General features: G+C 35.7%; 1 non-coding gene across 1 annotated transcript; it reads right to left on the bottom strand.

Annotated features, from left to right (window-relative positions):
- Positions 1-3,756: 3,756 nt before the first annotated feature.
- On the bottom strand, positions 3,757-3,862 carry LOC128291969 (small nucleolar RNA R71). The gene has a single exon (XR_008281952.1). It is a non-coding gene; the product is annotated as a small nucleolar RNA R71 (small nucleolar RNA).
- Positions 3,863-14,646: the final 10,784 nt, after the last annotated feature.

The following is a 14,646-nucleotide window of genomic DNA, read 5'->3' as shown; positions in this document are numbered from 1 at the left end:
TAATTGTAGAATGTGTTAAATATATATATTCGCCTTAACATAGATATGCATATATCTATAAAGTTGTTAATGCCCAAGTAAGATGTTGGGTTGTGCATGACTAGAGAATATATGTATATATGCGTATGGTGTTTGATAGTTAACCAATAAGTCATATGTACCTCAACCTTATAATATACATGTGTTATATTAAATCGTCTATTTGAATTGGAATTAAATGAATTCAATTGTTCTTAAACAAGCTCAAGAGCTTAAAGGATCGAAGTTGGATAAGGGAAAGAAAAGTAATTGAATAGCCGTTGAAGACGTTCGACAACATCCGAGGTAAGTCACTAAGCATGTATTTGGTATTGATTTAAATAGACATAATGTCTATGTAATTATGCCGAAAGGAATGATAAATTTATATACATGTATGTATGTGGTGTTGAAGGTATTGAATGAAAAGAAAAGAGGTATGATGTATTGAGTTGTTGATTTCGCACTAAGTGTGCGGGTCTAAATGGGCATGGTGACAAGATTGGCACTAAGTGTGCGGGTTTAAAATTTGTACAGCACTAAGTGTGCGAGTTTGATTATATAGCACTAAGTGTGCGAGCTGAATATATGGCACTAAGTGTGCGTGATCGAGTATTAAGCACTATGTGTGCAAACTCTATATATATATTTCGATTGAATATTTATACGGAAAGGGTGACTTTATCGAGTTGAGTACGGACAGCGGAAAAAGTAAGTACCTTGAGTTCATGGCTAATAGATGCTATGTTCATGCTCGGGGTTGAGTTGGTAAGTTTTAAATCTATGTGATGATTTCAATTGCATTCCCGTAAATAAAGTATCGTGGAATAGATGAAAGTTCATTTGATTGCATGATTATTATGAAATGAGATGATGTATGGAAATGCCTCTATTATTCTATTGAACAGTATATAAAATGTCATTGGGTGAATTGGTATGAGAATGAACCGAAAGGTCCGAGGAACTATGGTATATTTTCGATATGGATGGAGTACCTAGCCTCGTACATTATTTCATGTTGTGATAATTTTATTGATGGATGATTGTCGAATGCTTAGGACTTACTGAGTTATAAACTCACTTTGTGCTTTCTTGTCACCCATTTTAGGTCCCTTGGATTCGCCTCGCTTATGTGCTTGGAACCGTCGTGGAAGTCATCACACCGGCTGAAATCTTGTGGTATTGTCTTCGTTGTTGAAGAACATTTGGCATGTATAGGCTATTATATTTTGTCGAACTGTGGGTTGTAAACTTTAAGCCATGTGAAAATGGCCTATGTGGTCGCCGAGTGGGATGCTAGAACCTATAGCCACGAGTCTTAGAAACTCTAATTTTGATAAGGTGGCCATAATTTGTGTCATGTATGATGGATGATTAAGGCCAAGGAAAGATTCATGAAATTGGCATAGTTCATCAGTAGTAACTGTTGCGGACAGCAGCAGTGAGATGCGATTGAAAAATCACTAAAAATAGTATAAGTAGAATTAAATAGTAAGTAAATTATGTAAATGAACCTTGATGAGTCTATTTTCAGATGGAAGAAACGAAATGGTCATAGGAGTTACTTGTTAAGAGATATTAAAGCTATTGTGAGACAGGGCCAGAATGGTTTCTGGGTCCCCTGTCGCAAATTTAAAAATTTACTATAAATTATCCAGAAATAATTAGGAGTCATGCCTTATATGTGCAGATTCCATTTTGAGTCTAGTTTCATTAGAAACAAACAGCACCAGTATTAAATCCCTGTACAGAGAGATATTCCAGTTGTAACGCGCGAAGGTCAGAGCAGTCGATCCCTGTAACAGGGGTGACTTTAACTAATAAACTGTACCAATTGGCCCGACCAAAAATTCTAGAAATAAATCCATGGATGGATAAATGAGTCTAAATTCAGGTAAAATTTACGAAACCAGTTTCCGAGTTTTGAAACTCGAGATATGATTTTTAAGGCGACAGTGATGCAGTTTTCCAGCCCGACTGGAAATGTCAAATTGGTAGGCAAAATATGTGGACTTGACTTGTTAACCCCTCGTGTCCGACACCGGTGATGGTCTCGGGATCGGGGTGTTACACCTGCTGAGGCACTTAGATAGGGGACGGAGAGGAGGAAGCAAGGAATTGTTCAAGGAAAGCCGATCGATCCATCTTAGAAGCCGGATTCACCATCAAGACTGAAGATCTCCCTTCAAATTCCCTCAGGAGTTTTAGGTGTTCTTATGTTTTGTTATTTTTATTCTTTTGAGATGTGTTCTTTCATTAGTATGAACTAAAACCCCTAAATACCTAAGAGGAATGAAACCTAAGACGGATCTTGTTATTATTATCTAAATTGTATGATAAAAATTTGACTTGTTCTTAATTATGTGTTCTTAATTCTTGTTTTGATATTTCAGGATATTGACTCAAGTTAAAGCTCTTATTCAGAGGAGGAATAGACCCTGTCTAAGAGTAAATTTATCATAATTAAGCGGAGTTGGTTGCACGCCTAGAGATAGGGTGACAAGATTTTGTCGGATTAGGGTGAAACCTAATAAGGGGATCCATAGATCGAGTTAATGCAACCCTAGGGCATTATTTAGAAAAAGATTTCAATTATTCAATCTAGGGTTAGACGTTGTTAGTCTCGAGAGAGATAACAATATAACTTAGGGATCTCTACGGAACAAGTTGAATGAATAAATCGTCCGATTCAGAGTCAAATAACAAGTGAAGTCTAGGTGAATTTTTCCTTAGGTATTGTTTTAATCAATCGAGTTTTCCAAAAAGTATTTCCCCTAATTTCTTTTCTGTGATTTCTTAGTTTAATTAATTAGTTAGATAAACAAAACCCTTTTATTTTTTAGGCTAGATAATAAAAAGAAAGTTGATACTAGTACTTTTAGTTCCTTTGGGTTCGATAATCCGGTCTTACTAAAGCTATACTACTATTCAATAGGTACATTTGCCTTCATCGTGATAATAGTTAGTTTCAAGAACAATTCATTATAAATATTTAAAACCTGTTACGAATATCACGTATCAAGTTTTTGGCACCGTTGCCGGGGAACTAAGATATTAGGAACACTCGATTTTTATTACTTTAGCCATTTTACTTTTATTGCAATTTAAATTTTTATTTTCTTTTTTAATTCTTCATTTATTTTCTTCTGACATGTTTTTCTAGTTTATGACCAGAAGAAACCCGTCAAGACCATTACTTTTTGACGGTGAGATCGACCGCACAATTCGTAGGTACTGAAGAGAAATAAGGTGAAGCCTAAGATACATAGAGGATGAGCAAGAGGATGATACTTCAACCACAATCGAGGATATGGCTGAAAACTAAGAAAATCCGCTATCTCCTGCGATTGCTACTGATCCAGTAAATTAGAATCCTACTCCATGTACTATGTATGATTATGCTAAACCTAATTTAACAGGAACTGAGTCAAGTATAGTTAGACCTGCTATTGCTTTGAACTGAAACCTAACACAATTCAAATGATACAACAGTTTGTTCAGTTTGATGGTTTGCAGGACGATATCCCAATGCTCACTTGGAAAATTTCCTAGAATTTTGCGATATCTTTAAAATTAATGGCGTTTCTGATGACGCCATCCGCCTTCGGTTGTTTCCCTTTTCGTTAAGGAATAAGGCTAAACAATGGTTGAACTTGTTACCACAAGGGTTAGTCACTACTTGGGAACAAATGACCGAAAAGTTCTTACTAAAATATTTTCCGCCAGCTAAAACGGCTAAATTACATAATGATATCGCTTCTTTTGTGTAGATGGATTTAGAAACACTCTACAATGCATGGGAGAGATATAAGGACCTTTTGCAAAGATGCCCTCACCATGGGTTACCATTCTGGCTACAGGTTCAAACTTTTCATGATGGCCTGAATCCTTCGACTCGGCAGATAATTGATGCACCCGCTAGAGGAACCATCAATAATAAGACACCTAAAGATGCCTATGGATTTATAGAGGAGATGTCACTGAATAACTATCAATGGCAAGTCATGAGGACAAAGCCAACGAAAACAACCGGTGTTTATAATGTCAATTCGGTCACCATGCTCTCTAATCAGGTAGAACTCTTGAATAAGAAAATTAATGGTTTTCTTAGTTCTTCACAGGTTCACCCAATAATGCAGTGCAAAGCAAATGGAAGTGGATCGAGCAATTCAGAATACCCTCCTTATGGCCACAACATGGAGAACGAGCAGTTAAATTACATGGGTAATAATCCTCGATCTCAAAACAATCCTTATAGCAATACTTACAATGCAGGTTGGAGGAATCACCCAAATTTTTCATAGGGAGGCCAAGGAAATCAGAAACCAGCACCCTCTCCAGGCTTTCAGCAACCACCATACTAGCAGGAGAAAAAGCCTAACCTTGAGGAGATGCTAACCAAATTCATCTCGGTGTCAGAGACTCATTTTCAGAATACCGAGATGGCACTCAAAAATCAACAAGTATCAATCCAGGAGCTTGAAACTCAGATTGGACAACTCGCCAAGTTGATTTCCGAAAGACCACAAGGTAGCCTGCCAAGCAACACTGAATCCAACCCAAGGGAGCAACTCAACAATTGTCATTCAAGATGAGGAAGGGTTAGTGGCAAAACCAAGGCCAGAACCGGTGGTAAGCGAAGGTAAGAAAGAGGTAGGCCAAAACAAACAAAAATTGGTAAGTACAAAATATAAACCTCATGTGCCATACCCCAATGCGACAAGGAAAGACCGCTCCGATGAGCAATTTGGTAAATTCCTTAAACTTTTAAAGAAACTACATATTAACCTACCGTTTATTGAAGCACTTTCACAGATGCCGAACGCAGTCAAATTTTTAAAAGAGCTTCTAGCAAATAAACGAAAGTTAGATGAAAGGTCACATGTGGAGCTAAAAGGTCACACGCGGTTTGCTCAGCCATTCTTTAGAATAAGCTACCCAACAAACTAAAAGATCCAGGGAGTTTTACGATTCCTTGTTTAATTGGTAGTTTAGATGTTAATAATGCGTTGGTTGATCTAGGGGTTAGTATCAATGTTATGCCTTACAAATTGTTTAAGCAACTAGGTCTAGGGAGACCCAAACAAACTAGGATGAGCATTCAATTAGCAGATAAAACTGTTAGATTTCCTAGGGGTGTCATTGAAGACGTACTTGTTAAAATTGACAAATTTATATTCCCAGTTGATTTTGTTGTTTTAGACATAGAAGAGGACAATAATGTTCCTTTAATTTTGGGAAGGCCCTCTTTAGCAACTGCTAGAACAATTATTGACGTTGGCACAGGTGAACTCACACTTCGTGTAGGAGACGAAACAATCAACCTTCAAGCTCACAACCCGAACAACACATCGAAAATTGAAGGTGATTGTACAAATTGTTCTACTAAGACTGATCATACAGTGCAACCTATTTTGCAAGAAATAAGTTCGAAAGGCACACATCAGCCATGTTTAATCCACAAAAAAGAATCTACCTATGAAGAACAAAGGTTACGAATCGAGGAGTTAAATGAATGACTGACATTTAAACCAAGAAAACACGATAAACCAAAACTACGCCAGAACGAGCTCAATGCCTCACCAAATCAAGTTCAAGCTGGAGACAAAGTACTACTAGATGCAGCAGATCCTCAAATCGCCACTTCTAAACCGAATGAAGAAACCCCTCTTACAGTAACTAGCATTTTTTTATACGGTACGGTTGAGGTAAATCACCCCAAATTTGGCATGTTCAAGGTAAATAGTACTAGTCTTAAACCTTATGTTGATAAAATTTATAGCAGGGATGAGGAGTGTAAACTCCTTGATCCACCATGATCATACACCAGAGAGGTAAGTCGAGCTTAGACTATAAATAAGCACTTCTCGGGAGGCAACCTGAGCACTAACAATATTAATTTCTTTAAATTTTAGTTTTAACATCTAACATACTAACCGACTCATGGAACGCAGGCTTTCTAAAGCACACACGGCCAGGCACACGGGCGTGCCTTAGGCCATGTTAAAAAAGGGCAAAATTTTCCCCAACACGAGATGCGATAAGTTGCCACGGCCATGCGTTAGGATCGTGGGCAAATCTTCCAAAACAACACAGGTGTGCGACACTCCCGTGTCGTAGAACTGTGGTTAAACCTGAGAAAATAGCACGGGCATTCGCCACGCCCGTGTCTATAACCCGTGGTCGAACCTGTCAGATTAACACGGGTGTGGGCCTACATGCACGGGCATGGGAGAAACAAAAGAAGACAGACATGGCTGTGCGACACGGCTGTGGGCACCCACATGCCCAAGGAACACGGGCGTGGGCCAAATGTTAGACGCTTCCAAATTCAAAATTCGCGAATCACACGGGCAAAAAATTGGGGAACACGGGCATGTCCCCTGGCCGTGTTTCCCAAAATCTATAAATACCCTTCACTATTCATAATCTTCTTCACCTAAAATCCCTAACCCTAACCGCTGCAAGTCCACACGGTCTCCCTGCCACGCTCGTGTGCCACCTCTAACTCCATTTTCGACGCTCATTCTCATCTTTTTAGCGTTTGTATACTCATTTCTCTCTATTTTATTCATCACTTTTACTAATTTTATGATTCTTATGGTTTTATTTGGCAGATTTTTTATTTATATTCATAGTTCTCACTATAGTCATGCTTATATGTTTATTCTTTGTCATTTTAGTCAATGCTTTATGATACATTCATTCTTTTTGTGTGTTCCCATAAGAGTCTAGTTCAGTCATTTTATGTTGAAAGTAATCATGCTTTTATTATGTCAATTGCTATATAAACTTCTATCATTTAGATTAAACTGCTGAGTATTGTTGGTTGGACTGGTTAGTTTAACTATATTCATGATTATATTCATGATTACTTCTTGAGTTATTAGTTATGTTATATTCTTTGTTCTTCTTCCAGGTATACCATGTCAAGCTCACGTGGCAAGAAAACTACCATTCCCGCTTCGAAAAAGTGGAAAGTGGCATCTTCCTTGGGCCCTACTGTGAAAATTCCACCCATACCTCCAATTTCCACCCGGCAATCAGGAGGAACTATTCCAAATCCTATGGGCCCGACCTTTAGGTGTGGGCCACTACATTGACTGAACAGCGCTTGAACAAGTCTAGTTGGCTGACGATGTACAAGCACTCTTGACAACCGATCCATGGGACCTCTTCTTTGTGATCATCGAGCTGACGTACCTTGAGCTCACACTTGAACTTTGCTCGACATTCCATGTTCAAGACGTCATGACCAACTTTGATGATCCTGGAATAGTCCAGTTCGTCTCAATGATTTAGTCCGCCAGTTGAGTGTGCTCGAGTTCGGTATAGCTTTGGGACTGTACACAGAGGAGTTCATGGATGAGAACGACCTCGACACTCTCCGTCGCCACATCCACTACTCTCCCTCGAAGTGCTGGTATGCTTTGGTCCCCGGTTCAGCCACCTACGATCCGAGCAGCTCCAAGGCATCGGCTCTCTCTCCCTCCTTGAGTTACCTACACCCCATCTTGGCACACACTTTGACAGGACGTCGAGAGAGCACCAGTGTTGTCAACACTCATGACGCCTACTTTCTATGGAGCATGGCGAATGGGCATGTACTCGACCTCGCCTACTTTATTTCCCTCGCCATTTGCTACCAAACGGAGCAGCATCAGAGGGGGGTCATCTCCATTGGCCCCTACATGACTCGACTAGCACGGCACTTCGAGCTCCTCAACACGGCAACCCAATCATCCTCTCTTACTCTTATTGGCCAAATGTCTCCACAAGGCATCTCGAGCATGCTTAGTATGAAGATGATCTAGAAGCGCCGAGGAACCCACCCTCCTCAGTATCGCCTCGCCCAGTCAGCAGAGGAGGGATCCCTTGAGGACATTACTGATGATGTCCCTCCACATCATGAGGACCCACCGTCTCAGCCACCACCACCCTCTCGTCCATTTCATGCGGTAACTTCATACGTTGACATCTCTGAGTGCCTTACCCAATTCGAGCAATAGTGTTTTCAGCGCTTCGATAACATTAATGCTACTTTACAGCAGATTTATCAGCACTTCCACATCTCATCGCCACCCCCACCTTGCGAACCACCTAGCAATGAAGATGTTTAGAAACTTTTATTTATTATTTTATGTTTTTATTTTTATTCTATTTTAAGACTACTTTTTGTTTTTTCTTTAAGCTTATTTCTATTAGATTTTATAATTTTTATTTTACAATTATCAATTTCGGCTATTCCATTACAAGTAAGCATACTTCCTTATATTTCCTAAAAAGTTCCTAATTCTGTCACAATTATAAAGAGCTCATCAGCTCATCATCACATAGGAACTAAAAACTCCACCGGGAAAAGTTCTCCACAACTGCCATGTCCTACTCGACCACGACCATAGCTACCACCAGATATACTATTCTTTTGTCGTACGACTTATGGACTAATGAACCTCTAACACCACTGGACTATCCTCTTCCACTCTCACCCCGATTATTCTCCAAAACTCCAGTTCAAGGAATTCATTCATCATTCAGAAAGTTTCACTTCTCTCCTTATCTTATGATTATAAATCTATCTTTTTCAATATATCTACCTTTGTACATTGAGGACAATGTACATCTTAAGTGTGGAGGGTCTTTTATATCAGAAAAATCCCTGAATTTTGTTTTATTCTCATGCGATATTCTCATAACATTATTAGAATGAATTCCAATTAGTCTATAATGTTTATTGATATATCTTGAATTAAAACATAGGCATTTATGCATTGATTGTTTAAACTTCAAGACATTAGGGAATCAAGCATGATAAGTTGATTTTTGAAGAATTAAAAACTTTTAGGTTGTTTCCCCAAGTTTAGGTATTATCTTGAGTTGGAATTCACAAGTTTAAACATCAAAAAGCCATAATTTTTGTGAGATCTTGAGCCTTTAGAGCATCTATTATTTCTTTCATGCTCACTTTCATTATGAGTGCATCAGTATTAAATTGTTATTCTAGAACTTGCTTGATTATGCATATCAAGACCACACCATTTGATTTGATATGCCAAAATGATAAAGGCACTTAGGTTTAACCCACTCACTTCATAAAAGCCTACCTTCACAATTAACCGTTAGTGAACCCCCTTGAGCCTAACAACTCATTCATTAATTTACCCTCAACATTAACCCATAACTCATTAATGTTGAAATCCCCTAAATTAATTTGATCCCTAGTCGAGATTTGAGTTGGAATAGTTGCTTAGCTATGTTTTATTCTATTTTGTAATTTGACTTGTTCTTAGAAAAAATACATGTATACATATTAGTAGTAGTGATCTTCTGAGCTAAAGAAGTTAAATTCCATATTTTGAGAAAAAGCTCCGTTGTACACAATTGATGACTAGTCATTTTTCTAGTTAGGCAATTTTTCAATTCAATCTCGATTCTAACCCTTTCTTTCAGCTTGTGACCACACCCTCTAACCAAAGCCATGTTACAACCCTCTAATGACCTTTTGATTGATTTTTCATCTCAATTTATAGTGGTGGAGATTTGATTTTAATGCAAGCCTAAGGTAATGACTTTCATTATTGATTATTGAGTGCTCCATTTATTGTACTTAAACACCTCGATTGATTTGAGCGAATATTTAGTGAGAATGTGAAACTCTGTGATATTTTGAATCAAAGGTAATTACTTAGATAAAGGGAGACACCTATGTTTTCATAATAAAATGCTTAACTTGGAATGTTTGAAACTTTGATGTTCTTTCAGTTGAATTTTCAATGTATGATTACCTATGGATTATTTTGAGATATGATCGATAGAAATTATAAGTTGTGAAGAATTTATTTTGATTATGAGTTAAGGATTTTGCTTGAGGACAAGCAAATGCTTAAGTGTGGGGGTAATTGATAAACCGTAATTTATACATATTTCTATCCCGTGCTTAGCACATTTTATGGATGATTTTTCCCCAAAATTGGTGAATCCGATGCTCCTAATGCCTTAATTTCATGTTTTATACTTAGGTGAGCATAGGAGAGAGAAAAGAACGAGAAACGGGCCAAAAACAGAGAAAATGGGCCAACGTACCAAATCAACACGGCTTGGACTTCCTCACACGGGCAGACTACACGGTCGTGTCCCTTTGGCATGGTCAAAGCACGATTTACATGGGTACATCACATGCCCGTGCCCATTTAACAGCCTTGACCACAGCCTTAAGCAATCGCACACGGGCGTGTCACACGGGCATGTCCCTGCCGAGCCCAAGTTTAGTCCAATTCTGAAAAGGCCAATTTTGAGGGATTTTAGGCATTCCAAAGCCTATTTAAACACCTGAAGAGGCACTTAGACAGGGGACGAAGAGGAGGAACCAAGGAATTGTTCAAGGAAAGCCGATCAATCCATCTCAGAAGCCAGATTCACCATCAAGACTGAAGATCTCCCTTCAAATTCCCTCAGGAGTTTTGGGTTTTCTTATGTTTTTTTATTTTTATTCTTTTAAGATGTGTTCTTTCATTAGTATGAACTAAAACCCCTAAATACCTAAGAGGAATGAAACCTAAGACGGATCTTGTTATTATTATCTGAATTGTATGATAAATATTTGACTTGTTCTTAATTATGTGTTCTTAATTCTTGTTTTGATATTCCAGAAAATTGATTCAAGTTAAAGCTCTTATTCAAATGAGGAATAGACCCTGTCTAAGAGTAAATTTGTCATAATTAAGCGGAGTTGGTTGCACGCCTAGAGATAGGGTGACAAGATTTTGCCGGATTAGGGTGAAACCTAATAAGGGGATCCATAGATCGAGTTAATGCAACCCTAGGGCGTTATTTAGAAAGAGATTTCAATTATTCAATCTAGGGTTGGACGTTGTTAGTCTCGAGAGAGATAATAATATAACTTAGGGACCTCTACGGAACAAGTTGAATGAATAAATCGTCCGATTCAGAGTCAAATAACAAGTGAAGTCTAGGTGGATTTTTCCTTAGGTATTGTTTTTATTAATCGAGTTTTCCAAAAAGTATTTTCCCCAAATTTCTTTTCTGTGATTTCTTAGTTTAATTAATTAGTTAGATAAACAAAACCCTTTTATTTTTTAGGCTAGATAATAAAAAGAAAGTTGATACTAGTACTTTTAGTTCCTTTGGGTTCAATAATTCGGTCTTGCTAAAGCTATACTACTGTTCGATAGGTACACTTGCCTTCATCGTGATAATAGTTAGTTTCAAGAACGATTCATTATAAATATTTAAAACCTGTCATGAATATCATGTATCGGTGTCCTACGCCAGGACAGGGTACGAGGCATTACCAGACTTAAACACAAACAATCATGCAAACCGGGCCATAAAATTTCATTCATATTTTAATTCATTCAATCTGTAACACCCCCTAAACCTAAACCATCACCGGAATAAGGTTACGAGGCATTATCAGATATATCAGACAACTTACTAATAATTCACAATTAATATAACATTCATAGTAATACAAATAATTAAGTCTCTATATTGGATTCTCGAAGCCTAAAACACGTATTAAAAGTAGAACGGGACTTGTTCGAGTATCCTGAAAAATTTTTCGTAAATTATTGTTGTTGTTTTTTTTTTTATAAAAATTTCGACAGTATTTCTGTTTATTTTTACTTAAAACCCCCTGCAAATTCAAACCAAAAGTAACCAACCAATACCAATATTTCAACCAAAAAATTTTACATCTTAAACACTATTAGATTACGCTTAATCCATTAATTTATTACTTAAATTTTAAAGTATTAACATACAAGGAACTATTTTATATCTTTCATTTCATTTTAAAATTTAATACTAAATTTACTAATTTATAACTTTAAACTTACTTATCATCCAAAATTGCATAATTATCTAATTACAACAAGATCATTTAACCTATATATATATATATAACTCATGTACAACCACCTAATACATGCCACTTAAAAAAAAAAGAAGAAATACGTTACCAAAATTTTTTTGTTGGAATTTTGGATGCTGGACCGGATCCAAACTCTAATGACTGCATGCAAAAATCGTATGTTGAGTATTTCATACTCAAGTGGTATTACTATAAATCAAAACTATTTAAAATTAATAAATTACAAGCATCAACCATAAAATTTATAATCATTTAAACTAATTATATATAATTATATTACCTCATAACTCTTAAATTCATATTTCATTTTTTTTTACATACTAACTCAATTCATAATTTAACTCATACATTCTTTCTCATACTTTTCAATAGTGCCCAAACAATTAATCTCATTTTCAAAATTTCATTTCAATGATTTACCCTATTAACAAGGCTCGGACTCTAACAGATATGCGGATTCCACCCAAACACACCAGAATATCCAGCCCAAACACACCCGGAATATTATAAATCCTCCATAACACACCAATAAGGCATTAAATGCCTCTTCGGATAAACTGAAGTATATAATAACAGAAACATCTTCTCGGCCGAACTACAAATCTCCTCATCAAATCACAAATCCAATGGCATGCCATTTGTATCAAATCTAGTCCGACAAGTTAATAGGGTATTATTTTACTTTTTCAATTTCAATTTCATTTCCACAAAAATTTTCAATACTCAATCAATTCAAACATCTATTATCTTAATTCATATACAAATAAATTTTCACACAAACTCATATTTAATTTCAAATATAATACTTACCTTATCTTAATTATTCCGTAACTATAAATTCAATATACATTTAATAAATAATTTGAGTTATAGTAATACAAACCCGAATACGAGTTTACTCCTCAACGATCTTTTCTTTTCCTTTGGATGCCGATGCCTTGTTTTCCTAGTTAGCTACAAAAATAAAAATAATAATAACAATTTACATTATTAATTAAGCATTAATTTAAATAATTAATTAAATTTCTACTCATTTTATGCCTAAAGTTCGTTTGGTTGCAACTCCCAAACTTATTTCATACTTCATCCAGAATTATTACTTTGATATTCTGGCTTCAATAAGAACTTCATATTTCATCCGGATATATTACTTTATTGCTCTAGTTTCAACAAGAGCTTCATATTTCATCTGGATAACTTAGTTGTTTTCTTTTCATTTCTTTTTTTCTTCCTGTGTGAAAAACCCAATAAAACTCTTGCTAATTGAAAATTCATATATTTATTTCATACGTCAATTCTATTCATTTTTCTTCCATATTCATCCTAACTATCAAGTATTCATAATATAACCCTAATTTAAAATTTCTTTTAATCTAATCCTCTATTACAAAACTTATAGCTTACCTTACAATTTAATCCTTTTACTAATTCTAACTTAAAATTTATTCAATTCAATCCCTAATTCATCTTTTTTCTTCAATATGAACTTTGTTTAAAAGCTTATAAACTTTCAAACTATCAAATTAATTTCATCAAAATCTTGTTTTAAGACTTCTAAACATCAAAATTAAGAGAAAGGGACTTAATTTAATGACCAATTAAACTTCAAGCTTCAAATCTTTAGTTTTCCTTTTCTTTTCTTTCTTTCTTTTCTTCCCTATTTCTAAATGCTTTTGTTCTGTTTCTTCTTTATTTCTTTTGCCTTTTTTTATTCTTTTATTATTTCATTTATTTTACTTATTTTGATTTGTTTTCTATTTAGTAGCAAATGTATATATTACAATTGTATCCCATATCCACCCTACATTTATCTTGATCTAATCTATTTCATAACATAATATAATTAATAATTTTAATAATAATAAGCATCTAATAAATATCTTTTACTAATTAATAATAAATATAAAATATCTTTTTACTTAAACTTTAAGTAAATAACTAAATATATCACAAGTGTACCTATTTAATTATTATTTCAATACACTTGTATACTTCATCCCCTACACTTGTCACACAACTAGATTTATTTATTTATTTATCTATAATTCATATTATAATTTAAATAAACTAATAATTATATAATTTAATAATTTAATAAAGTAAGAAAATCTTACACTTATGCTGCCTCATTCTATAGTAAATGGCATATTTGCCATTTTGGCCCTTTTTATTTTATTTTAATCTACAATTAAACTTTTACTCTTTATTCAATTTAGTCCTTTTTATTATTTACACTAAATTGAGCTAATTTCACTTAATTAAAGCCTAATTAAACACATTACTAGGCTCACAATTATTCCTAATAATTATTTTCGAACTTATTTCACTAAAACGGAGGCCCTATAACTCACTTTTCCTGTGCCTGTGAATTTTGGGTCATTACACAATCACATTCACATAGTCCTTTATTTGGGTTTACGAAGCCCAAAACATACTTTAGAAAGGGTTCAAGACTAAATTGAGAACTTTGGAAAGCTCTGAGAAAAACTTAGAAATTTTTCTCATGAAACAGAGTCACGCCAGTGTCGACATAGGGGCACACTCGTGTGCCATCAACACGCCCGTGTCCTCAGGCCGTGTAACTCTCTGTTTATGACGTCAGCAATTAAATTGAACCACACAGCCAGACCACATGCCCGTGTCACCAGGCCGTGTCCCTCACACGGTTGAGACACACGGCCGTGTCTCATCCTGTGTAACAGACTATTCTCCAAACCTTCGTGTTACCCTTAATT

Source organism: Gossypium arboreum, chromosome 4, assembly GCF_025698485.1.
Source record: "Gossypium arboreum isolate Shixiya-1 chromosome 4, ASM2569848v2, whole genome shotgun sequence".
Lineage (NCBI taxonomy): Eukaryota > Viridiplantae > Streptophyta > Magnoliopsida > Malvales > Malvaceae > Gossypium > Gossypium arboreum.
This window is presented reverse-complemented; position numbering and strand designations above follow the sequence as displayed.